This window comes from Cupressus sempervirens, chromosome 2, assembly GCF_028749045.1.
Source record: "Cupressus sempervirens isolate cs-2001-9-10 chromosome 2, ASM2874904v1, whole genome shotgun sequence".
NCBI lineage: Eukaryota > Viridiplantae > Streptophyta > Pinopsida > Cupressales > Cupressaceae > Cupressus > Cupressus sempervirens.
Window position 1 is genome coordinate 557,024,998 of NC_143119.1, and position 27,675 is coordinate 557,052,672.

A 27,675-nucleotide genomic window follows, 5' to 3' on the forward strand; every position below is an offset into this window, starting at 1 on the left:
ACTTGGTGAGAGTATTTAGCGGGCTGACTTGGTGGGGTGTCTTGATGAATGAACCTAAAGAGTTGACTTGGTGAGTGTACTTGTTCTGGTGACTTGATGAACCGATGTAAAGATTCAACTTGGTGAGAGTTCTTTGTGGCATGACTTGATAAGCAGACTTCAAGAGTCAACTTGGTGAGAGTACTTGGTAGGGTGAACTAATGATCAGAATTAAAGAGTCAACTTGGTGAGAGTTCTTGGTGGGCTAACCTAGTGGGGTGACTTGATGAACGGGCTTAAAGAGTAAACTTGGTGAGAATACTTGTTCTGGTGACTTGATGAATGGACTTAACGAGTTGACTTTGTGGGGTGACTTGATGAAAGGACTTAAAGAGTCGACTTGGTGAGATTACTTTGTAGGGTGACTTGATGAACGGACTTAAAGGGTCAACTTGACGGGGTGAGTTGATGAACGTACCTACAGAGTTGACTTGGTGAGAGTACAAGGTGGGGTGACTTGATGAACAGACTTAAAGAGTCAACTTCGTAAGAGTCCTTGGTGGGGTGACTTGATGAATGCAATTGATGAATCGACTTGGTTAGAGTAGTTGGTGGGGTGACTTGATGAACGGACATAAAGAGTCAACTTGGTGGTGTGAGTTGATGAGTGTACTTAAACAGTCAACTTGGTGTGAGTACTTGGTGGTGTGAATTGATGAACGAACTTAAAGAGTCAACTTGGTGAGATTACTTGGTTGGGTGACTTGATGAACGGACTTAAAGAGTCAACTTGGTGAGAGTACTTGGTGGGCCAACCTAGTGGGGTGACTTGATGAATGAACTTAGAGAGTCAACTTGGTGAGAGTACTTGGTGGGCCGACCTGGTTGGGTGACTTCATGAATGGACTTAAAGAGTCGACTTGGTGTGCCAACCTCATGGGATGACTTGATGATTGAAATTAAAGAGTCAACTTGGTGAGAGCACTTGGTGCACTGACCTGGGGAGCCAAGCTAGTGAGTTGAATTGGTGAGCAAGCTTAAAAAGGAAACTTGGTTGAGAAAGTTGGGAAGGCGAGATGGTAGGCTAACTTGGTGAGCCAACTTGTCAAGAAAACTGAAAGAGTCAACTTGTTGAGGCTACTTGGTGGGGTGACCTAGCGACCCCACTTGGTGAGGCAACCCAGTGAGTGAAGCTATCCAGCCCTTGGTCACCAGTTCTGAGGAGAGGCAACTTGACGAGTTGACTTGGTGAGTAGACTTAAAGAGTCAACTAGGTGAGGAAACTAGATGAGTTGAGTCATTGAGGCAACGTGGTGGGGTGACTCGATGAGCTGACCATGCGAGAAGACCTTGTGAGTGAACTAAAAGTGTTGACTTGGCAAGTGTGGTTGAACAATTAACTTGTTGAGCTGACTTGGAAAGCCGATGGTGAGCAGGGCTTAAGATGTGACTTGGTGAGGTGACGCAGGAAGGTCCCCTTAATACCATAAACTTATAAAAGAACCATAGAAATAATAGAAAATGCTAGAACAAAATGTGGTCTTGTCATTTGGACTGCAGAAGTGGAATTGCATAATTCATAAGCACAATATGCTAACCCACACGGGTGCCTTCACTGCAACAGTCTACAAGACAAGCTGCTAGCTATCACCTAGAGTTGTCCTAGACAACGTTCGAGCCTTTCTTAAATAGGCAATTATATGCCATCCGGGAAGGTTCTAGATGCTCAGACTTAATACCTATGGTTGGAAGACTTTGACAATACACATAAGTCTCCCTAATACATCTTTGACAAATTATTTTAGAAATTTCGATAGCCCAACTTTTGAAGGCCATAACTCACAAATCGTTGCTCCGATTGGCTATTATAACCACTTTTTAAAAATGCTAGCTCCTAATCTACAGGCTCAGAAGGGCACATCCACCCTTCCCTAAATTTTTTGGACCTCATTCGGGCACTCTAAGGCCTCTAACAGTGAGCCTGAAGATTTTTAGCATATTTTTCCACCAAAAATTTGCAATAAATTCTTGACACTTATGCTTGAGCTAACTTGGTGAGCAGACTTAAAGAGTCAACTCATTGAGGCGACTTGGTGGGGTTGACCTAGCAAGGTGAAATCCACTTGGTGAGAAAACTGCAAGAGTCAGCTTGGTGAGCGTGCTGGAATTGTCGGCTTAGCAAGCTGACATGGTGAGTAGGCTTAACGAGGCGAGTTGGTGGGGCAACTTGGCGAGTGGAATTAAAGAGCCAACTTGGTGAGGTGACTTGGTGAGTTAGTTCATTTAGATGACATGATGAGCCAAACTGGGGAGGTGACTTGGCGAGAAAACTTGGTGAGCCAAATTAGGGAGTCAACCTAGCGAGCAAACTTGAAGAGTCAACTCATTAAGGAAACTTTGCATGTCCACCTTGTGTGCCGACCTGGGGAGATGACCTAGGGGTAGACTTGGTGAGCATGCTTGAATTTTTAGCTTGGCGAGCTGACACAGGGAGCCAATCTAGTGAACTGACATGTTGAGTGGGCCTAACGGGGCAAGTTGGTGGGGCGACTTGGCGAGTGGAATTAGAGAGCCAACATGGTGAGGCGACTCGATGAGTTGGTTGGTTGAGATGGCATGGTGAGCTGACTTGGTGAGTCGACCTCACGAGAAAACTTAAAGAGTCAACTTGGCAACATACTTGAGTCAACTTGGTGAGGCAACCTAGCAAGTGGGCCCAAAGAGTCAACATGGTGAGGCAACTCATTGAGTTAGCTCCTTGAGGTGACTTGGTGGGCCTACTTGATTAGTCGACTTAATGAGCCAGCCTGACAAGCTGATATGGTGAGCAGGCTTAAAGAGGTGACTTGGTGGGGTAACTCAGCAAGCCAACTTATCGAGGTGAGATGGTGAGTTGACTTGGTGAGCTAACATGGTGAGTGCACTTAAAGAGTCAACTTCATGAGGTGACTCAGTGAGTTAGCTCACTAATGCGACTTGGGCGGGCTGACCTAGAAAGCAAACTTAAAGAGCCCACTTGGGTGGGTTGACCTAGTGAGCAAACTTAAAGAGTTGACTTGGCAACGTACTTGAACAACTGACTTTATGAGCTGACATGGTGAGTGGGCTTAGAGAAGCAACTTGGTGGGGCAACTTGGTGAGAACACTTGCTGGGGCAAGGTGGTAAAATGACTAGGTGAGTCAACTTGGTGAGCTGACTTAGGGAGCTGACTTGGTGAGCAAACTTAAGGAGTCGACTTGGTGAGGCAACCTGAATAGTCGACTTAGTGAGCTGACTTGGGTAGCTGACATGGTGAGCGGTCTTAAAGAAGAGGCAACCTGATGAGGTGAGATGGTAAGTCATCTTGGTAAGTCAGCTTGATGAGCTATGAGCGGACTTAAAGAGTCAAATCCTCGAGGCAACTTGGTGGGGTGATTTGGCAAAGACCACATGGTCAGATGACTTGGTGAGCTGACCTAGCTAGTAAAATTGGCAAGAAAACTTATAGAATTTACTTGCTATCCCCAGCTAGGATCACATACCTAGTTCAACCCAACTTGGGTCACTCGGCTGGGTCAACCCATCTCCGTCGCCCTAGCCTCGAGCGACCTGACTGGGTTGCTAGAGTGGGTCAATAAGGGAAAAAAAAAATCATGCGAGGCCCTCTATAGAAAAAAGTGCTAAATTTTGGGCATTACAAAAAAAAAAAACAAGTTACCCACTTTTGGATCACGCATAGGTTATTGCCAAGCTGACTTGAGGCGTTATGCCTAGCTAGCCAGATTCGAGGTAGGGTAGCCAAAATGATCTGATTTGAGAATTTTCTTTATAAAAAGAGATCATGATAGGCCTCCTAAGGAAAAAAAGAATGAAATTTTGGGAGTTCAAAAAAAAATGTTACTCGATTTTGGATCGTGCAAAGGGCTCAGGTCACATAGCATGGAGGTGCCTTGGGTGACATGATTTGAGCAAAAAGTCAACGGTGACATGAGTCATGCAAAAACATTAGAGGCCATTAAGGTTCGAGGTGCTCCGAGTTGAGGTTGGCGAGGTAGGTCGAGTTGAAAACTTTGGGCATTAACCAAAAAGAAAGAGTTAACCACTTTTGGATCACGTACATGGCTCGAGGCACTTAGAATCAAGTCGAGCATGGTGACATGAGTCGTGCAAAAAATTTGGAGATGACTTGAGTCGGGGTATCCGACTCTATTCGAGTTTAAAACTTTGGGACTTGAAAAAAAAAAGAAAAAAGAAAAAAGAAAAAGTTACCCAGTTTTGGATCATGTAAGTGACTCGGGCCACTCAGAATCAAGTCAAGCATGGTGACATGAGTGGTTCAAAAAAATTGTAGGTTATTAAGGCTCAAGGCGATTTGAGTCGGGGTTGCTGACATGATTCAGGTATACATCTTTGGGTGTTAACAGGAAGAACTTAACCACTTTTGTATCATGTACATGACCCAGGGCACCAAGTCGAGCATAGTGACATGAGTCCTGCGAAAAAATTGGAGGCAGTTAAGGCTCGAGGCGATACGAGTCGGGGTTGCCGACATAATTTGGGCATTAACACAAAAAAAAAGTTCACTACCTTTGGATCACGCACATGACTCAACACACTTAGAATCATGTTAAGCATGGTGACATGAGTTGTGCAAAAAAATTGGAGGTAGTTAAGGCTCGACACGATTTGAGTTGGGGTTGGGGTAGTTGGGGAGATTCGTGTGAGGGTTGCCGACACGGTTCGAGTTGAAAACTTTGGGCATTAACCCAAAAAAAAAGTTGACCACTTTTGGACCATGTACATGACTCGGGGCACTTAGAATCAAGTTGAGCATGATGACATGGGTTGTGCAAAAAATTTGAAGGCAATTTGAGTTGGGGTAGCCAACTCGATTTGAGTTCAAAACTTTGGGCGTTAACCAAAAAAATAAGTTAACCAATTTTGGATCATGTACATGAGTCATCTGCCCTCGCAAAAATTACAAAACCCCACCCGCTTGGAATTTGTAGTCGGAAGATTTTTCTGACCTCACGAAAATTTACAAACCCCACCCACTCAAAATTTGGACTTGGAAGATTTTTCTACCCTCACGAAATTTACAAACCCCACCTGCTCGAAATTTGGCACTTGGAAATTACGAAACCCCACCTGCCTGGAATTTGGACTTGGAAGATTTTTCTGCCTTCACGAAAATTGAAAACCTGACCTACCCAAAATTTTACTAAATACAAACTCGACCCACATGGAAGTTGCACTTGGAAGACTTTTTTTCCCTTAAGGAAACTTTGGCACTCAGGAGATTTTTTTGCACTCGCCAAAATCACGAAACCCCACCCACCGAGAATTTGGCACTTGGGAGATTTTTTTGCCCTTCCAAAAATTGCAAACCCCACCAACTCAGAATTTGGGACCTGGGAATTTTTTTTTCCCCTTTGTGGAAATTTTACAAAACCCCACTCGTCCAAAATTTGGCACTCGGGAGATTTTTCTGCCTTGGTAGAAATTTCTACAAAACCCCTCCCCCCCACCCAAAATTTGGCACTCGGGAGATTTTTCTGCCATGGTAAAAATTACAAACCCCACCAACCAGGAATTTGGCACCTAGGAGATTTTTACACCCTCGCAAAAATTGCAAAACCCACCCGCCAAGAATTTGGCACTTGGGAGATTTTTTTGCCCTCGCAGAAATTGCAAACCCCACCCACCCGGAATTTGGCACTTTGGAGATTTTTTCGCCCTCGCGAAATTTTTTTACAAAACCCCACCCACCTGAAATGTTGTACTTGGGAGATTTTTCCACCCCGACAGAAATTACAAACCCCACATGCTAGGAATTTGGCACCTGGGAGATTTTTTCGCCCTCATGAAAATTGCAAACCCCACCCGCTCGAAATTTGGCACCTAGAAGATTTTCTCGCCCTCACACAAATTACAAACCCCACCTACCAGGAATTTGGCACTTGGGAGATTTTTTTGCCCTCGCAAAATTTTCTACAAAACCCCACCTGCCAAGAATTTGGCACTTGGGAGATTTTTTCGCCCTTGCAAAAATTTTCACAAAACCCCACCCCCTCAAAATTTGGCACTTGGGAGGTTTTTCCATCCTGGAGAAAATTACAAACCCCACCTACCAAGAATTTGGCACTTGGGAGATATTTTCGCCCTCGTAAATTTTTTTACAAAACCCCACCCACCGAGAATTTGGCACTTGGGAGATTTTTTTGCCCTCGCAAAATTTTTTACAAAACCCCACTCGCTAGGAATTTGGCACTTGGGAGATTTTTTCGCCCTTATAGAAATTTTTAGAAAACCCCACCCCCTCAAAATTTGGCACTTGGGAGATTTTTCCATCCTTACAGAAATTACAAACCCCACCTGTTGAGAATTTGGCACCTGAGAGATTTTTTCGCCCTCACAGAAATTTTTACAAAACCCCACCCATTGGGAATTTGGCACCTGAGCGATTTTTACGCCCTCACAAAAAAATTTGCAAACCCCACCCATCTAGAATTTGGCACTTGGAAGATTTTCTCACCCTCGTGCAAATTACAAACCCTACCCACTTCAGAGTCGAAAAGGGTTTTACGAATCGAGGCGACAGAGGGCTGAATCTTAGTGGATCGTGGCAGCAAGGCCACTCTACCACTTACAATACCCCGTCGCTTATTTAAGTCATCTGCAAAATATTCTTCTCGCCGACCGCTTGAAATTAATATCCAAGGTTGCTCCAATGGGCTAATGTGTCGATTGATGATGGCCAATAACACGAGCCCCTAGAAGTGCAAGAGCACCGCTACTACAAGTCACGATGCAGTCGGAGAGAGATATGCGCTGCATCTAGTGTGGATTCTGACTTAGAGGTGTTCAATCATAATCTGACAACTGGTAGCTTTATGCCACTAGTGGGTGAACAATCCAACACTTGGTGAATTCTGCTTCACAATGATAGGAAGAGCCGACATCGAAGGATCAAAAAGCAACGTCGCTATGAATGCTTGGCTGCCACAAGCGAGTTATCCCTGTGGTAACTTTTTTGACACCTCTAGGTTCAAATTTTGAAAGTCTAAAGGATTGATAGACCACACTTTCATGGTTTGTATTCGTACTAAAAATCAAAATCAAATGAGCTTTTACCCTTTTGTTCCACATGAGATTTATGTTCTTGTTGAGCTCATCATAGGGCACCTATGTTATCGTTTAATAGATGTGCCACCCCAACCAATCTCCCCACTTGATAATGTCTTCCACCCGAATCGGGGCACCTAGATGCACCTTAAGGCTAAAAACTCATCTCTGCCTCACGGAATAAGTAAAATAATGTTAAAAGTAGTGGTATTTTACTTGCACCCAAAAGCTCCACTTATTCTACACCTCTCAAGTCATTTCACAAAGTCGAACTAGAGTCAAGCTCAACAAGATCTTCTTTCCTCACTGATTCCACCAAGCCCATTCCCTTGGTTGTGGTTTTGCTAGATAGTAGATAGGGACAGTGGGTATCTCGTTAATTCATTCATGTGCATCACTAATTAGATGACGAGGCATTTGGCTACCTTAATAGAGTCATAGTTACTCCCGCCGTTTACCTGCGCTTGGTTGAATTTCTTCACTTTGACATTCAGAGCAATGGGCAGAAATCACATTGTGTCAACATCCGCAAGGACCATCGCAATGCTTTTTTTTAATCAAACAGTCAGATTCCCCTTGTCCATACCAGTTCTGAGTCAACTGTTTACCACCTAGGGAAAGCCCTCCGAAGGGGGCATCCTACATTTGTCGCTCGATCAGCACGTGACGGCCCACCCTCACCGTGGGAGCAGCTCAGGCAGGCTTCCAACACCCCACAAGTTTGGGGCATAGACCCCTAGGCTCAACCCTCAGAGCCAATCCTTTTCCCAAAGCTACAGATCCATTTTGTCGACTTCCCTTACCTACATTGTTCTATTGACCAGAGGTTGTTCACCTTGGAGACCTGATGTGGTTATGACTATGACCGAGCATGAATCGTACTCAGTCCTCTAGATTTTCAATGGCTGCCAAAGGCACACTGGACACCGTGAGACATGCGGTGCTCTTCCAGCCGCTAGACCCTATCTTTGGTTGAATCAATTTCTAGGTGGGCAGGCTGTTAAAAATAAAAGATAACTCTTCTCGGGGCCCCCATTGACATCTCCAAATTTCCTAACATTGTCATTCACTACCATGTCTCACTTTGAGAATATTAACCCGATTCCCTTTCAATGATCATGCAAAGTGCACCCTTGAAATAGGGTTTCCCCATCTCTTAGGATCGACTAACCCATGTCCAAGTGCTATTCACATGGAACCTTTCTTCACTTAAGTCTTCAAAGTTCTCATTTGAATATTTGCTACTACCCCCAAGATTTGCATTGGGGGTCGGTCCACCCAGGCTCACTCCCAAGGTTTTGCAAGAACCCCCATGTCCTCCTACTCATTAGAGCCTGGCACTTGCCTCGATAGCCGAGTATAGGTTGCACAATTTAGGGCCATCCATTTTTGGGGTTCGGCAGGTGAGTTGTTACACACTCCTTAGTGGATTTTGACTTCCATGACCACCATCCTGCTGTCTTAATCAACCAACACACTTTGTGGGATCTGGGTTAGCATGCTATTTGGTACCGTAACTCAGCTTTTAGTTCATCCTACATTGCTAGTTCTGCTTACCAAAAATGGCCCACTTGGAGCTTGTGATTGTGTGGCATGGCTCAACAGAGCAGCCATGTTGACTTACCTATTTAAATTTTGAGAATAGGTCAAGGGTGTTATGCCCCTGATGCCTCTAATCATTTGCTTTAATCGATAAAACTCGCATGTGAGCTCTAGCTATCCTAAGGGAAACTTCGAAAGAAACCAACTACTAGAAAGTTCAATTAGTCTTTTTCCCCTATACCCAAGTCAGACAAATGATTTGCACGTCAGTATCACTTTGGGCCTCCACCAGAGTTTCCTCTGGCTTCACCCTGCTAAGGCATAGTTCACCATCTTTTTGGTCCCAATAGGTGTGCTCGCACTCAAACCCTTCATAGAAGATCAGGGTCAGTCGGTGGTGCACCCCCCAAGAGCTTGCCATAAAGGCATGTTCTTCACTCCTCGATCACCATGATGGAAGTATTTGTACAACCAAAAGGTCGTGCTTGTGCCATTGCAACAACCAGCACTGGCACATCCTTGAATTGAGCGGAAAACTGACTCACACTGTTTCACATCTGACCGGGGCACATCGCTGACCTCCATCCCCTTCCCTCCTGGAAATTTCAAGCACTCTTTAACTCTCTTTTCAAAGTCCTTTTCATCTTTCCCTCATGGTACTTGTTTGCTACCAGTCTCTCACCTTTATTTAGCCTTGGACATAAATTACCACCCGATTAGGTCTGCAATCCCAAACAACCCGACTCGCCAATAGTGCCTCGTGGTGCAACAGGGTATGGGCTTGATGGGGCTCTCACCCTCTTTGGCACCCCCTTCCAGGTGGCTTGGGCCTAGTCTATCACTGAGGATGCTTCTACAGACTACAATTCAATAGGTGCGGTCATCGATTTTCATGCTGGGCTCTTCCCGATTCGCTCGCCATTACTAGGAGAATCCTAGTAAGTTTCTTTTCCTCTACTTATTGATATGCTTAAACTTAGTAGGTATTCTTGCCTAACTTGGGGATGCAATAGAGATGCAACATGCCTTCACTGTGGCAAGCCGTTGAACCTAGAATAAAGTTCCTCATGAGGAATCATTCAATTAGCACAAACCAACGTTGGCCTTTGTGAGCCATCGCTCATCGCGATGGATCAACGAACCTCATGCTCATTTCAGCCGACCGCGCCACTTGCGAACATGAATGGCCATCTTTGCTCCTCGCTGGGGAGGGCAATTTTGTAGTGTGATGCCCAAGAAGATGTGCCCTTGGGCAAGGGCTCAGGTGCAACTTGCGTTCAAAGACTTGATGATTCATGGGATTCTGTAATTCACACTAAGTATCACATTTCGCTACATTCTTCATCATGGCGAGAGCCAAGATATCCATTGCCGAGAGTCATGATTTTGTTATGTTTTTGTCTTTTGATGACCCAAGCATGCAAGGCACTAGATTGCACTTTATTCATTGGATTTCTAAGGTGCGTAATGCACTCGTGTGTTGGGTGTTGAATCATCCCGAACCTCAAGCACCCAATGGGTGCGACAAGGAATGCTATGGTGTGTCCCTACCCCATCACCTCGCAAAGGTGGGAGTCAACGCATGGTAGAGTTGTGTCTGAGGACGGGGCCTCTACCCTACAAATCATGCGAGTGCACCTATCCTAAACACAAAATGCTCCAAGTGACAAGTCAACACACTTGGGAAAGGCAATAGGGGGTTGCGGTAGTCCTGACTTGCCACCGTCAAAATGATAGATCCCTAGCACAGCGTCGTGCATGTGATCAGACCATGAAATCTCAATGGGAGACAAGGGCTGGACCCCCTCTGAACTACAACTGAGCAGAGACCTCTCACTTTAACGTAGACATTTTTTGAAGGCACCAATCCTAATCTAGATTGCATTCGAGTCTCTTCTTCACCTCGTAGGGAATCTACGCTTTTGATCATGGCATTTGATGTGACCCTCAACCTTGATGGCACTAGACCCATAGCTTGGACATCTAGTACATTGCTACAAGGCCAAGTGTCTGCACATCACCGAGATTTTGGGGGTGGGGAGGAGGCCAGCTCCATCTCCTACATGATTTAGGGTCTCAAATCGACAATGATCTTATCGCAGGTTCACCTACGGTAACCTTGTTATGACTTCTCCTTCCTTTAAATGATAAGGTTCAATGAACTTCTCATGACACCGCCAACATGAACCTCTGTCATCACCATAATTTGAACACTTCACCAGATCATTCAATTGGTAGGAGCAATGGGTGGTGTATACAAAGGGCAAGGACGTAGTCAATGTGAGCTGATGACTCGCGCTTACTAGGAATTCCTTGATGAAGATCAATAATTGCAATGGTCTATCCCCATCAGAATGCAATTTGGCAAGATTTCCCAAACCTTTCAGGCTAGGGAGAGAAACTTGTTGGTTGCATTAATGTAGCATGCGTGCAGCCCAGAACATCTAAGGGCATCACAAACTTGTTATTGCCTCAAACTTCCATGGTCTAGGAGGCCATAGTCCCTCTAAGAAGCTGGCTGGTAAGGGGAACCTCCGTGTAGCTAGTTAGCAGGCTAAGGTCTCATTTGTTAATAGAATTAACTAGAAAAATCACTCCACCAACTAAGAACGGCCATGCACCACCACCCATAGAATCAAGAAAGAGCTCTCAATCTGTCAATCCTTACTATGTCTGGACCTGGTAAGTTTCCCTATGTTGAGTCAAATTAAGTCGTAGGCTCCTCTCCTAGTGGTGCCCTTCCATTAATTCCTTTAAGTTTCAGTCTTGTGACCATACTCCCCCTAGAAGCCAGACACTCTGATTTCTCAGAAGGTGCTAGCAGAGTCCTTAGAGCAACATTCGTTGATCCTTGGTTGGTATCGTTTATGGTTGAGACTAGGACGGTATTTGATCATCTTCGAGCCCCCAACTTTCATTCTTGTTTAATGAAAACATCCTTGGAAAATGCTTTCCCAGTGGTTCATCTTCCATAAATCCAAGAATTTCACCTCTAACAATGAAATACAAATGCCCTCGACAGTCCCTGTTAATCATTACTCCGATCTCGAAGGCCAACGGAACACGACCAGACTCCTATCACATTATTCCATGCTAATGTATTCAGAGTGTAGGCTTTCTTTGAGTACTCTAATTTTTTCAAAGTAACAACACTAAAACTATGACCCAGCCAATTAAGGCCAAGAACATGCCACTGGCAAAAGGGACATGAGGGCCAATGCACACCCAGAAGGCAGACCGATCTTGATGACCCAAGGTCCAACTACGAGCTTTTTAACTACAACAACTTAAATATACGCTATTGGAGCTAGAATTACCATGGCTACTGGCACCATACTTTCCCTCCAATTTATCCTCATTAAGGGATTTAGATTGTACTCATTCCAATTACCAAACTTGATGAGCCCAGTATTGTTATTTATTGTCACTACCTCCCTGTGTCAAGATTAGGTAATTTGCATGCCTTCTGCCTTCCTTGGATGTGGTAGCCATTTCTTAAGCTCCCTCTTTGGAATCGAACCCTAATTCTCTGTCACCCATCACCACCATGGTAGGCCTCTATCCTACCATTGAAAGTTGATAGGGAAGAAATTCGAATGAAGTGTCTCCAACACAAAGGTCACGCGATCCGTCGAGTTATAATGAATCACCAGAATAGTGGGTGAGCCTGTTCTGGCCTTTTATCTAATAAATGCATCCCTTCCAAGAGTCAAGATTTGGTGCACATATTAGCTCTAGTGGTTATTCGAGTAGCAAAGTACCATCAAAGAAACTATAACTAATCTAATGAGCCATCCGTAGTTTCACATTCTAAAATAGTTCATACTTTGACATGCATGGCTTAATCTTTGAGACAAGCATATGACTACTGGAAGGATCGACCAGGTAGCTTCTAACAACGAGGGGACCTCCAAGACCTTCTATAGCCAAGGGATGCCTACCATGATGGGAAACCAAAATTTTCATTCGCTCCGTCATGCATCCAAACATAATACGCCACACAAGCAACAAGAATGATGTTCATAGCACATGCAGGACTCACAATGCTCAAGGATTTCACACAAGAGGAAAGTGTCCCATCATTAACTAGAGAGGGCCGAATAGGGAGCCTCGGTTCATAGGCACCTGGTAAGAACATCCCGTACGGAACCCTTTACCCTCAAACTCATTGTTTCCACTACTCGAAAAGAAGCCTCAAGTCTATACGAGATGCATCACGCACGTAGCCACCTCAATTTTAAGGCCACTCAGAGACATCCATTTCCTAGGCATATGCCTCCTACATGCCTATTGAGGGGCACCCGCATAAAAAAAATCCTTCTTGATCACAACAAACATTTTCCCATGACAAAGAGCTGGTTGCTGAAGTGCCAACAGAGACCGCCATGCTGAAGGGTAAAGGGCCATGCAAGTCGAAAACATGGCTGGTTATGCAATTGGTGGGGACGTTACTGTGCATGTGACCACCTCAATTATAAGGTCGCTCAAGGGCATTGTGTATAACACCCCCTATGCACATTTATAGGTGATGAGAGCCTACTCGCATACACAAACATATCTAACCTTTGGAAAATATCTCCTTTCCCAGCACAACCTCGCTAACCGTTCCCCATGACACATGATCTGCTAGCGCAAGTATAGAAAAGTTCCTATGGGTGAACACTCACACTAGCATTTTTGGACAAGCTTCAATCTCATGCACATGCACATATCAAAGAACTGAACCACGAGGGAACCACCCATGAGCACCCACATCTTGGCAAAAAGAATTCATGCGATTTCTTCCCATAGATAGACACGTTGGGCCTACACTTGTCAGAGCATTGCAAAGACAAGTGCTCTGGTTTGCAGGAGCTTGAGAAGAACATCTTGTACAAAACCCATTCCCCCAAAATGCTTAAATCACAAATGCTCGCAGTAGAGTCATAATGCAAAGATGTACGCTGCACACGCGATCGAGAAAGGACACTTAGAGACATGCATTTCCTAGGCATATGCCCCCTACACTTTTTGGTGCACCCCGTACAAATGGCCATACTTTGAAAAGCCCTTCCAAAATTTCACATCTAAAGAGAGATGAAATAGCTTGGGCTCTTTGTCCACACAAAGCAAACACTGAATGCTCTCTTTAGGGGGAAGTTGAAGAAGAGTATCTCTTGCAGAACCCATGAGCTATAGCCATTCAGATTGCATGGACAAGAAAGGGCATGGTGAGTTTCTGCATCCAAACAAAATTTAATGGTAATACTCTATGCTTCTACTAGCCCAGACCATAAAAGCTATCACGAAAGTGCCATGCACTTCTATAGGATGAGACAGTGAAGAGGCAAGCACGCACCAAGAATGCACTAGTGAATAAATTATGCGGCAACCAAACCTTTCGCTGGCCCCCCTCTCAATCCCAAGGCTCTACCAATCAGCAAAAACTTAGGGTGGAAAGTGGAGCCTTGATGAAATTAGGGACATTGAGCAATGCACCCATGCAACCATCTCTTTCCTTCTTGCCGTCCAGGTAGGATAAAAATGTAATTATAGAACGTACCAAGAGAAGGAGCCCTTGGCTAAAAGATACAACTCCATACACTCAGCAACAAGTGCATCTTAGAATCGAACACCAAATATGTAGTGTGTTGCAAGCCATGCAGACACCTGCATATAGGATATCCAACAAAACAAAGAACAAGTACTTCCCACCAGCTCTACCAATGCGATTACCGAATGGGATATACTCACTGCCACAAATTAATGACCATCATTACCATCACAGAATAGATACAAGCACATCGAGCTCATCTGATCAATTGGATGAATTTCACCATGAAGGGGCCCAATCCAAAAGTTTCAGAGGTCATCTCCTGGAACTATCAAGAACAAGGCCTATCTTACATGCACAACCCAAGTGCTAGACGCAAGCTTGCCCTTGAAAGACCACTTTCTAGGATATCCCGATGACACATTGGAATGACAACCACTATCAAACCATTCCTAATGTTGTGCCAATCGAGTTGCATAGAGGTGACCTTAGGTAGCTCTCATATAGCAATTAGGATGTGCTTTCATAACCATCTCTCACAAAAACCAATGTTAGCTGTGAACAAATTTAGAGTCCAAGGCTCGTATCCATTGATATCGTCAGCATTGGGTCTATATTAAAAGGCCATGGAGAGGTTCTGATAAGAGAAGCTCCACTACTCGCTTGCACAAACATCCCAAATGCTAGACACAAGCTCCTGCCCTTAGCATCACTCTCCACATCATCGCAATGACACATTGGAATGATAACCACTGTCGAACAACTCCTGAATTTGTGCCGATGGAGTGAGAAAGAAGAGAAAGTTTGGGGAGCCGCGCATATCAAATAGGCTGCTGCTTCATTCCGCTCTTATATAGATCTGATGTCACTAATTTCATTTGGAATCTGAGGCTGCATTAATACTTGCTCACACAATAAATGGCTCTTTTGATCGAATGGCCATGGGGAGCTTCTGATAACAAAGGTTCCCTTGTCACTCGTGATGCGTAGCCCAACTGCTAGACAATGGCTTGCCCTTCAGATTGCTACCTAGGCAACCACCACAATGGCACCATTGGAATGACAACCATTGCCGAACCATTCCAAAAATTTTGTGGTAAAGAAGTTGTTACAAAGAGAATGAATTTGGGGAGAGAACCCTCGCATAGCAATCGGGATGGCTTCACGGCCCTCCCAATAGAAATGATGCTAGTGCCAATGTTCAAAATCTAAATAATGTGTCTTTCTCAAACACCAGCACTGATTCTATTGGGGTGGGTCACTGAGAGGTTTTGTTATCAAAGCTCCCATTGTAGCAACGGTAAGCACACAAAAATTTTCTAGAGCGCCAACCACCCACCCCATGGCTAGACAAGGGCTCGCCATTAGATCAACTTCAAAATTGTTGAACAGACACGCTGTAGAATGGAAACCACTACCAAGTCTCTTCCATAATAGCATCAGTCGAGTGATCAAAGAAGATGACCTAAGAGATAATCTGAGGGTAGGCGTTCATTGGGGGATTTGCATCGATAGAAAAAAATTTTGCAATACCCGAGCAAGACCAGACAGAGGTGCTAGACAAGGGCTCCCATTTTAGATCAAGTTTTAAAATCACCAAGTAGATGCGGTGGGGGCTGGCAACCGCATCCAAACCTTTTTCAAAAATTTCACCAGTTGAGCGACAAGAAAAAATGATCTAAAGGAGAGTCAAGGAATAGGACCTCGAGGGTGGGCTTCATGCCCCTCTAATTGATTCAACGTCGATGTCCACCATTTCAAAATCTGACATATTCATTTGCCTTGACACCAGCATTGAATCAATGAGAAGGTCACAGGAGAGGCTCGTGGAAACCACCTCTCCCATTGTAGCTGCGATAGGCACACAAAAAATTGCTAGAGCACCGAGCACCCACCTCATGGGTAGACAAGGGCTTCCCATTAGATCAACTTCAAAATCACTGAACAAACGTGCTATAGAATGGAAATCGCTGCTAAGTCTATTCTGTAATTGTGTCAATCGAGTGATCGAAGAAGGTGATCTAAAAGAGAGTCTAAGGGTAGGCATTGGTTGGGGGATTTGTGCCGATAGAAAAAATTTATGCAATACCTGAGCAACATCGGATGGAGGTGCTAGACGAGGGCTCTCATTTTAGATCAAGTTTTAAAATCACCAAGTAGATGTAGTGAGGGCTAGCAACCACTACCAAACTTTTTTCTGAAATTGCACCATCTAAGTGACAAGAAAACATGATCTAAAGGAGAGTTGAGGAATAGCACCTCGAGGGTGGGCTTAATGCCCCTCTAATTGATTCAACGTCGACATCCACCATTTCAAAATTTGACATATCCATCTGCCTTGACACTGGCATTGAATCAATGAGAGGGGCATGGGAGAGGCTCGCAGCAACCACCTATCCCATTATAGCCGCAATAGGCACAAAAAAAATTGCTAGAGCACCGAGAACCCACCTCATGGCTAGACAAGGGCTCACCATTAGATCAACTTCAAAATCGCTGAACAAACACATTGTAGAATGGCAACTGCTATCAAGTCTCTTTCTTAATTGTGCCGGTTGAGTGATTGAAGAAGGTGATCTAAGAGACAGTCCAAGGGTAGGCATTCGTTGGGGGATTCGTGCCAATAGCTAAAATTTATGCAATACCTGAGCAACATTGGACAGAGGTGCTAGACGAGGGCTCCCATTTTAGATCAAGTTTTAAAATCACCAAGTAGACTTGGTGAGGGCTAGCAACCACTGCCAAACCTTTTTCCAAAATTGTGTCGACTGAGTGACAAGAAAACATGATCTAAAGGAGAGTCGAGGAATAACACTTCAAGGCTAGGCTTCATGCCCCTCTAATTGATTGAATGTCGGCATCCACCATTTCAAAATTTGACATATCCATCCACCTTAACACTGGCATTGAATTAATGAGGAGGGCACGAGAGAGGCTGCTAGCAACCATCTCTCCCATTGTAGCTATCGTAGGGACACAAAAAATTGCTAGAGCATCAAGCACCCACCTCATGGCTAGACAAGGGCTCGCCATTAGATCAACTTCAAAATCATCAAATAGACATGCTATAGAATGGGAATCGCTTCCAAGTCTCTTCCATAATTGCATCGGTCGAGCGATCAAAGAAGGTGATCTAAGAGAGAGTCCAAGGGTAGGCATTGGTTGGGGGATTCACACCGATAGAAAAAATTTATGCAATGCTCGAGCAACACTGGATGGATGCGCTAGATGAGGGCTCCTATTTTAGATCAAGTTTTAAAATCACCAAGTAGACATGGTGAGGACTGGAAATCACTGCCAAACCTTTTTTTGAAATTGCACCAGGTGAGTGACAAGAAAACATGATCTAAAGGAGAGTCGAGGAGTAGCACCTCGAGGGTGGGCTTCATGCCCCTCTAATTGATTCAACGTCGGCGTCCACCATTTCAAAATCAAACATATCCATCTGCCTTGACATCGACATTGAATCAATGAGAGGGGCATGGAAGAGGCTCACAGCAACCACCTCTCCTATATAAGCTATTAGTGCAAGGCTTGCTTTGCATTAGAAATTAGCAAACACACCGACAATAGCCTTAAAAATCCAAATCATTGAAAAATGTGACCAAATAGCCATCCACGACCCAATTTTTTATGAGGTCAATAGAGGAGAAAAAGATTGTCATTAGTTAGGAGATGTGAATTCATGGAGCCAAGATAGTGAAATGGCCAACTTTTGGAGATCAGGCGGAACAACTTGGCTTGGGTGGAACAGCTCGGGTAGGATGAGTCGATAATACCATTTGCCTCAGTTCCTTTTTTGAAGTTTACTTGAGAGGAGCGGACACAATGTCAGCCTTGATCATCTAGGAGTCCGAGTAGGATGGCATGGTAACAACAGCTTGGCATTTGGAGTGTCTATGGCAGTTGGATGGGATTTGTGATGTTAGGTTGATTGACATTTACAAAGGATGAGATCAGCTTGGCATTTGGAGTGTCCATGGTAGACGGGTGGGGTTTGCAATGTTAGGTTGATTAACATTGACAAAGCATGAGATCGGCTCAGCATTTGGAGTTTACTCAAAAACTTGTTGGGGATAGGTTGAATAGCAAAGACAAGGAAAAAAATGGCTTGCAGGGTCGCCGAGAGCTTTCGATATTAAAGCTCCCATGTAGCTGCGATAAGTACACCATGAGAAATTCCTAGAGCATCGAGAACCCATAGAAAATTTCCATTATACCAAGCAACACTAGAGTGCTAGACAAGGGCTCACATTTAGATCAAGTTTTAAAATCACCAAAAAGACATACTATGGATCAGCAATCTCTGCCTCACCTTTTCCAAAATTGAGTCATCAAAAAAAATGATCTAAAGGAGAGTTAAGGAAAAGCACTCAGAGATCATTCATGCCCCTTTCATTGATTCAACATCAGCATACACCATTTGAAAATCCAACAATCCGATCCACCTAGACACCAATTTTGAATCACTGAAAGGGGCATGGGAGAAGCTCACAACAACCACCTCTCCTATATAAGCTATTAGTGTGAGGCTCCTTCTGCATTTGAAATCTATGATAGCATGGAAAAATCCCTTAAAAATCCATTTCAATGAAAAATTTTACCAAATAGCCATCCACGACATTGTTTTTGGAGCTCGGCAAGATCGGGTTGATGAAAACGGCTCGGCTAGATCAGGTCGGCCAGCATGGCTCGCCCAGATCGAGTCGGCCAGTATGGCTCGGCCACCATTTTTTTTTGAGAGCTTTTGGTATTAAAGCTCCTATTTAGCTGCAATAAGTACACCATGACAAATGCCTAGAGCGCCAAGCACCCATAGCAAACTGCCATTATACAAAGCAACGCTGGAGTGCTAGACAAGGGTTCACGTTTAGATAAAGTTTTAAAATCAGCAAAAAGACATGCCATGGATCGGCAATCACTACCTCATCTTTTCCAAAATTGAGTCATCGAAAAACATGATCTAAAGGAGAGCCAAGGAAAAGCACTAAGAGATCATTTCATGCCCCTTTCATTGATTCAACATCAGCATACACTATTTGAAAATCCAACAATCTGATCTGCCTAGACACCAATGTTGAATCAGTGAAAGGGGCATGGGAGAGGCTCGCGATAACCACCTCTCCTATATAAGCTATTAGTGCGAGGCTCCTTCTACATTCAAAATCTATGATAGCACAGATAAATCCCTTAAAAATCCAATTCAATGAAAAATGTGACCAAAAAACCATCCACAACACCGCTTTTGGAGCTTGCCAAGATCGGGTCGATGAAAATGGCTCTGCCAGATCGAGTCAGCCAGAATGGCTTACCCAGATCATGTTGGGTAGCATGGCTTGGCCACCATTTTTTGTTGAGAGCTTTCGGTATTAAAGCTCCTGTGTAGCCATGATAAGTACACCATGACAAATTGCTAGAGTGCCAAGCACCCATAGCAAATTACCATTATACCAAGAAACGCTGGAGTGCTAGACAAGGGCTCACGTTTAGATCAAGTTTTAAAATCACCAAAAAGACATGCCATGGATCGAAAATCATTGCCTCACCTTTTCCAAAATTGAGTCATCAAAAAACATGATCTAAAGGAGAGCCAAGGAAAAGCACTTAGAGATCACTTCATGCCCCTTTCATTGATTCAACATCAGCATACACCGTTTGAAAATCCAACAATCCGATCCGTCTAGACACCAATGTTGAATCAATGAAAGGGGCATGGGAGAGGCTCGCAGTAACCACCTCTCCTATATAAGCTATTAGTGTGAGGCTCCTTTTGCATTTGAAATCTGCAATAGCATAGAAAAATCCCTCAAAAATCTAATTCAATGAAAAATGAGACAAATAGCCATCCACAACACAATTTTTGGAGCTCGGCCAGATCGAGTTGACAAAAATGGCTCACCCAGATTGGGTCGACTGGCATGGCTTTCCCATATCAGGTCGGCCAGAATGGCTCCCACAGATTGGGTCGACCAGCATGGCTCGACCATCATATTTTTCTGAGAGCTTTTGGTATTAAAGCTCCCATGTAGCTATGATAAGTACACCATGACAAATTGCTAGAGTACCAAGCACCCATAGCAAATTGCCATTATACCAAGCAATGCTGGAGTGCTAGACAAAGGGATCAGTTTTAGATCAAGTTTTAAAATCACCAAAAAGATACACCATGGATCAGCAATCGCTGCCTCACCTTTTCCAAAATTGAGTCATCAAAAAACATGATCTAAAGGAGAGCCGAGGAAAAGCACTCAGAGATTGCTTCATGCCCCTTTCATTGATTCAACATCAGCATACACTTTTTGAAAATCCAACAATCCATTCTGCCTAGACACCAATGTTTAATCAATGAAAGGGGCATGGGAGAGGCTCGCGGCAACCACCTCTCCTATATAAGTTATTAATACAAGGCTCCTTCTGCATTTGAAATCTATAATAGTAGGGACAAATCCCTTAAAAATCCAATTCAATGAAAAATGTTTTTGGAGCTCGGCTAGATCGGGTCAAAAAAAATAGCTCAGCTAGATCTGATTAGCCAGAATGGCTCACCCAGATCAAGTCGGCCAGAATGGCTCAGCCAGATCAGGTCAACCAGATTGGGTCGGCCAGCATGGCTCACCCAGATCAGGTCGGCTAGAATGGCTCGCCCAGATCGGGTCAGCCAGCATTGCTTGGCCATGATTTTTCATCGAGAGCTTTCGGTATTAAAGCTCTCATGTAGCCATGATAAGTACACCATGAAAAATTGCTAGAGCATTGATTACCCATAGAAAATTTCCATTATACCAAGCAACACCGGAGTGCTAGACAAGGGCTCACATTTAGATCAAGTTTTAAAATCACCAAAAAGACATGCCATGGATCGGTAACTGTTGCCTCACCTTTTCCAAAACTTAGTCATCAGAATACATGATCTAAAGGAGAGCCGAGGAAAAGCACTTAGAGATCACTTCATGCCCCTTTCATTGATTCAACATCAGCATACACCGTTTAAAAATCCAACAATCTAATCTGCCTAAACACCAATGTTGAATCAATGAAAGAGGCATGGGAGAGGCTTGTGGCAACCACCTCTCTTATATAAGCTATTAGTGTGAGGCTCCTTCTACATTTGAAATCTGTGATAGCATGGACAAATCCCTTAAAAATCTAATTCAATTAAAAATGTGACCAAACAGCCATCCACGACACTATTTTTGGAGCTTGGCCAGATTGGGTCGATGAAAATGGCTCAGGCAGATCAGGTCAGCCAGAATGGCTCACCCGAAATGGCTCACCCAGATTGAGTTGGCCAGGCTGGCTCACCCAGATCGGGTTGGCCATAATGGCTCACCCAAATTGGGTCGGCCAGGCTGGCTCACCCACTATTTTTCAAGCACACTACCTCCCCTATATAAGCTATTAGTGCAAGGCTTACTCTACATTAGAAATGTACATTCATCAATTTTTGGAGACCAACTAGAATGGCTTGACGACTATTTTATATCGGAAGCTACCCAATTTGAGAATTATGACTCAAGTAGAATGGCTCGGGTACCCATTTTATATCGCAAGCTACCCAAATTTTAAAATTATGGCTCATCTTTAATTTTGTATCGTAGCCTACCCAATTTGAAAATTATGACTCGAATTTATTTCGAGCACACTGCCTCTCCTATATAAGATATTAGTGCAAGGCTTGCTCTGCAATTGAAAATATGCATTCATGCAGACAAGTGCCTTAAAAAAATCAATTCATTGAAAAATGTAACCGAATAGCCATCCACGACCTCGTTTTTGCTAAATTTGACAACGGAGCCAAAAACTGACATCGGTTAGATGGCATGATTTCATGAGCCACGGGAGTAAATTGATGGTGAGGAAAGATGGTAAGTCAACTAGGTGAGACGTCTTGACTCGGTGAGCCAACTTGGCAAGAAAACTTGGTGGGCAAACTTAAAGACTTGACTTGGTGGGCACACTTGAACTTTTGACTCGTTAGTCACCTTGCTAAGTTGACTTAGGGAATCGAGCTAGAAATCCAACATGGTGAGCAGACTTCAAGATGTGACCGGGTGGGGAAACTTGGTAAGGTGACATGGTAAGTCAATGTGGTGAGTTGACTTGGTGAGAAAACTTAAAGAGTCAACTCATTGAGGCAACTTTCTGGGGTGACTTGGAGAGCCCACAAGGTGAGATGGCTTGGCGAGTAGAGCTGGCTAGCCTAGTTGTGAGATGACTTGGCTAGCAGACTTGGCTAGCCTAAAAAAACTTAAAGAGTCAACCTGGCGAGAGTACTTGGTGGGCCGACCTAGCGGGGTGACTTGATGAACAAACTTAAAGAGTCGACTTGGTGGGCCATCAATTTCAGACCTAGGACAATTTCATGGTTGTTTTAGGAGATCAACCTAGAGAAATCAATAGACTTTGATAAGACATGAAACAAGGAAAGACTATGGCAACCTAAAAACTCGAATGATTTCTCACCATAATTTTTCAAAAAAAAAGTTTTTGCAAGTGTGAAAAATCAGTCCAACGGTGGCTATGTCTTGGGATGATAGACTACTTGAGTCTATGAAAGAATTCAAAATCTTTGGGAGAGCAGACCACATATTTAGTAAGATGAAAACTTCTTCAAAGAGCACAAATCAAAACACAAAAACAAGGAACCAGAATGCATAAGGATATTTACAAAGATTTACAAAAAATACAAAATGTACAAAACAACAGGAAACCCTAAAACTACTGTTCATGGAAGAAAATAAGTATTTTTCAAGAAAAATACCTCTTCAAGAACTTTCCGTGAACTGGCAATTCAAGAATATTGTCAAATATATATTTGAGTATATAAGAATCTTCACCCCAAGTATTTTCAATGAGATATGGGCCTAACCAAATAGGATCAAATTTTTTATGTTTTCCTTTATCTTCAATTCTGGCATTCCACATTAAGACTAAATCTCCATTTTCAAATTTCCTGCTTACAGTTCTTTTATCATAGAGTGTCTTGACTTGCAGTTGCAACTTTTGGTTCTTTAAAGAGGCTTCTCTTCTAGTTTCAATCAGTCCTACCAATTCATCCATTCTTTCTTGCATTTCATCTGTAGTATCTTCATCATACACCTTGATGTAATTGTAGAGTCCCATCAAGTTGTTCTAAGGCATTATGGCTTGAATCCCATACACTAAATCAAATGGAGCTACACCAATTTCTTTCTTTACAGTTACTCTGTCAGCCCATATTGCCAACTGTAACTTGGAATCCCATGCCTTTTTATTATCATCCAAGGTTCTCTTAATGACCTTCAATAGGCTCTTATTTGTAGACTCAGCTTATCCATTCCCTTGTGAATGATATGGAGTAGATGATGACCTTGTCATTCCATATTTATCACAAGACTTGATGAACTCCTCAAATCTAAAGCACATAGCATTATCTATTACAATTATTTGTGGACATCCAAATCTAGAAATAATATTATTCAATAGGAAATTATTGACCACTTTACTTGTTGCATTTCTTGTGGGGATAGCCTCTACCCATTTTGTAAAGTAGTCAATAGCAACCAAAATCCAAGAATAGCCAGTGCTAGACTTTGGGAAAATCTCTCCTATGAAGTCCAGACCCCATTGTTGAAAAGGTGCTTGAATATCCACTAGCTTTAATGGGGTATTTCCTAAGAACTTTAGCTTTCCAGCAAACCTTTGACAAGGATCACACTTCCTAACCATAACTTGAGCATCCTTGAAAAGGAAAGGCCACTAGAATCCAGCCCTCATTATCTTATGTGCAGTAGTTTTGGCCATATAGTGCCCCCAACACACTCCAGCATGCATTTCTTTCAAAACCTCTTTTACCTTTTCTTTATCAACACACTTTAACAGAACTCCCTCAAAATTTCTCCACCATAGGTTGCTTTGGAAAATTACATACCTGATGGCTTGCAATTTAGTATTCCTCTTTTCATTTTCAGGTAGATGGGGAGGAGCTTCCATATTTTGCAAGTAATATATGACATTAGTGTACCAATCACATTGGTCCATGTCACATAAGTCAGCTCTGAGATCATCATTTACCAAATTTATCTGATTAGCCTCTAGATTAGTTTCAGCCATGAGTTTGGCCAAACCTTGACCTCTTACTAACTTTTTTATTTGTATATCAATGTTAAATACCTGGATTCTATTGATCCATCTACACCTCCTATCTGATACTTCTTGTTGAGAGAATATATCCTTGACTGTAGCACTAGGTACAAAAGTGATAACAGTAGCACCTACCAAGTAACTTCTGAAAGCTTTTACAGCCTTTACCAAAGCATATGCTTGCTTTTTATTTATTTCATACTTCAGTTCAGTAGGCTGTAGTGACTTATTGAAAAAGGCAATCGGCTGCTCATATCCTTCTTGATTCTTCTGCAATAAGACTGCTCCTACAATATGGAATGATGCAAAAGAGAAAATATGCATGGGTTTTGCATAATCTAGGGTCCTTAGCACTGGAGCATTCTTTATTGCAATTTTTATATCTTGGAATGCTTGTGAAGGTTCACCATTCCAATCTATAATGGCTCCCTTCTTGAGCATCTTTGAGATGGGTCTACTGATTTCAATAAAATTTGTAACAAATCTCCTTAGAAAATTGACTTGGCCAAAAAAGGACTGAATTCCTTTCACATTTTTTGGTTTGGGGACTTTGTCAATAGCTACTACCCTTTCATGATCTATTTTTACCCCATCCTTAGATACTATGTGCCCTAATAATTTTCCTTCTATGACCCTGAATGTGCATTTCTTTGGGTTTAAAGATACTCCATATTCTAGGGGTTTAATAAAGATTTTTTCCAAATGTTTGCAGTGATCTTCAGCCTTATTAGAATACGCTGTAATATCATCCTGGTACACAACCATAAATTTGTCAATATACTCATGAAATGCTACATCCATGGCTCTTTGGAAAGTAGCTCCTGCATTAATCAAGCCAAAAGGCATCCTTACATACACATATGTTCCCCATGGGGTGGTGAAGGTTGTCTTGAACTGTTCACTTTCTTTTACTAGAACTTGATTGTATCCAGAGAAACCATCCATCATTGACATTAATTTAGAGCTAGTCACTTGCTGCAACATGGCTTCCATATTAGGTAAGCCATAATTCTCTTTTAGAGATGCAATGTTTAAATTTCTATAATCAACACAAAGCCTAATATCTCCATTCTTCTTCCTGACAGGAACCAAGTTTGAAACCCAGGTGGAATGCCTGATTGGTTTGATTATTCCACCATCTCTTAGTTTTGTCAGTTCTTCTTGCATTTTTGGGGCAAGGGTAGGATTGATTGGTCTCTGTTTTTTCCTGAAAGGTCTTACATTTTCCTTCAATGGTATGAAATGCTAGAACAGATCCTCCCTGTAAGCCCTAAGGTCATCATATGACCAAGCAAAAACATGTTTGTATTTTCTAAGTAGGTCAGTCAATGTTTTCCTGATTTCAACAGGTAGATTTTGGCCAATATAAACCCTTTTAGGAACTTCATCAGTACCCAAGTTTATTTCTTCTAACTCTTGAGGTTTGGGGTCATTTACTCCTGATTTTACTCTATCTTGGTTATCAAAAATATTTTCCAAAACTACTAACCCCTTCAGCATCTTATTTGTTTTCAATTGCATTATCTCTTGACCAAAAATGGTTTCCTTCCAATTTATGGTTTCAATCAGTCCATTGCAATCCATCTCCTGACCATGGTACTTGTCTTCATTTAACAAAAAAATTTATAATATCTTTGTCATCTTCAAAAACTTGCCAATTTTCAATGTTGTTAGGTATGGAAGGTCTGTTTTGCACCTTAATCTGGGAGATTCCTACAAATGATATCTCTTTTGGCTTGATTGCTACATTTTCCAATATATCAGCCATCTTGTTTTGGGTCCTATCTCTCCATGAGGTCCCAAATGCATCAAAGAATTCTATCTGATCCCAGATGACATTTCTATATTATTTCAATCTCCTATTCTTGGATGAGTAGGTTCCTTTGATCTGAGAGATAATTAGTTTAGAATGCCCTATGACACATAATTTCTTAATTTTATGATGCATGCCAACTTTGAGTCCTAACAACAGTGCTTCATATTCTGTAGTATTATTAGTGCAGGAAAATTTCAAGGTGAATGAATACCTAAAAGTGTTATTCTCATGGGACACAAAGACTACACCTGCCCCTGCACCCTCTTTAGAACTAGCCCCATCAAAGAACATTGTCCATAATTTTGGTGAATTCATGCAACATTCAATTTCATTTTCGATGATAGCAGGTAGGTTTTCTACTTCCTAAATAATTAATTCAGCCATGAAAGCATTAATCCTAGTATCTAAGAAACAAGTGGTATCTTTGTCAATTTTTTCACCCAAAATGTGGTTAACCCTTGGTTCCCTATTTACCCTGACAGCTTTTTCCCCTATATGAAAAGTGGCATAAGCAAGATCACATTGTAGGCTTCCCCCCATGGCAGCACTCCATTTTTTGGAGAGTAACATTCCATAATGTGGAGGTATATCTACCACAAGGATAGACATAGTTAATTCTACTTCAAGATATGCAGCCAATTTGAATGGTAAGGCATTTATGGTACCTATGACTGGGACTTCCCTAGCATCCATCCCTCTGCATCTACCTTGCTTGGTATCCACCTTCAATCCTAAGGCTTCCATCACTTTGAAAGGCATTATAGTGTTGGAAGATCCTAAGTCTATCATGCAATTTTTTAAGGTCTTCCCTTCTATGATTAGACTGAGGAAAAAAGGATCAATATCTTCTATGAATGCCACTGAGGAATCATCTAGAAACATTTGAGGAATCTGGGATATGATACCACTATCCTCTATTACTAATGGGGTTTGTTGGGATACAGTTTGATATACAATAATATTATTGTTTGCTATCCCACCCAACCATGACAAAGACTTATTTTTATGCTCTTCAATTCTAAAAAGTTTAGACAAGGGCACTTTTATAGTAATTTGGGATAACATGGATATCATATCAACAAGTTCAACCACAGTAAGTTTTACAATAGTACTTGGAGTTAGAGTCTTTTGAGCAGTAGGCACCACATTCTGCTTGACAACATCCAGTTCTAACTTCTTTGGTTGCACAACTGGTTTTGTTGCTTCACTTATCTGAAATTGAACCTTCTTCTTTGGTTCCCATTTCTTACCCTTGTTTTCCTTGATCTTAGGCACATCTACATTGACTTTCTTGTTTTGATCATTCATCTTATGAGTGATGTCTTTGATGAATACACTAGATGGCCTTCCTGCATCATTATTTATTGCTCTATTTCTCAAATTATAATTACTATGGACTTGTGAAATCATTTTTGCTGTAATTCTATCAATTTCCTCCTTGGAGGGCATTCTTAAGCTTGTGAGACCTACATCAAAAAATGTACTGCATACCTTATCTGTATCATACCCTTCATCATCTGAAAGCACTTGCTGATGATGTAGCTAGTAAGCAATTCTCTGGCTAGTAATATCATTTTT

At 42.6% G+C, this 27,675-nt stretch overlaps 1 non-coding gene and 2 pseudogenes across 1 annotated transcript; all 3 read right to left on the reverse strand.

Annotated features, from left to right (window-relative positions):
• Positions 1-6,543: 6,543 nt before the first annotated feature.
• Positions 6,544-9,633, reverse strand: LOC149573843 (25S ribosomal RNA; annotated as a pseudogene).
• A 219-nt stretch (positions 9,634-9,852) lies between these two features.
• Positions 9,853-10,006, reverse strand: LOC149573844 (5.8S ribosomal RNA). The gene has a single exon (XR_016361315.1). It is a non-coding gene; the product is annotated as a 5.8S ribosomal RNA (ribosomal RNA).
• A 705-nt stretch (positions 10,007-10,711) lies between these two features.
• LOC149573845 (18S ribosomal RNA) lies at positions 10,712-12,514 on the reverse strand (annotated as a pseudogene).
• Positions 12,515-27,675: the final 15,161 nt, after the last annotated feature.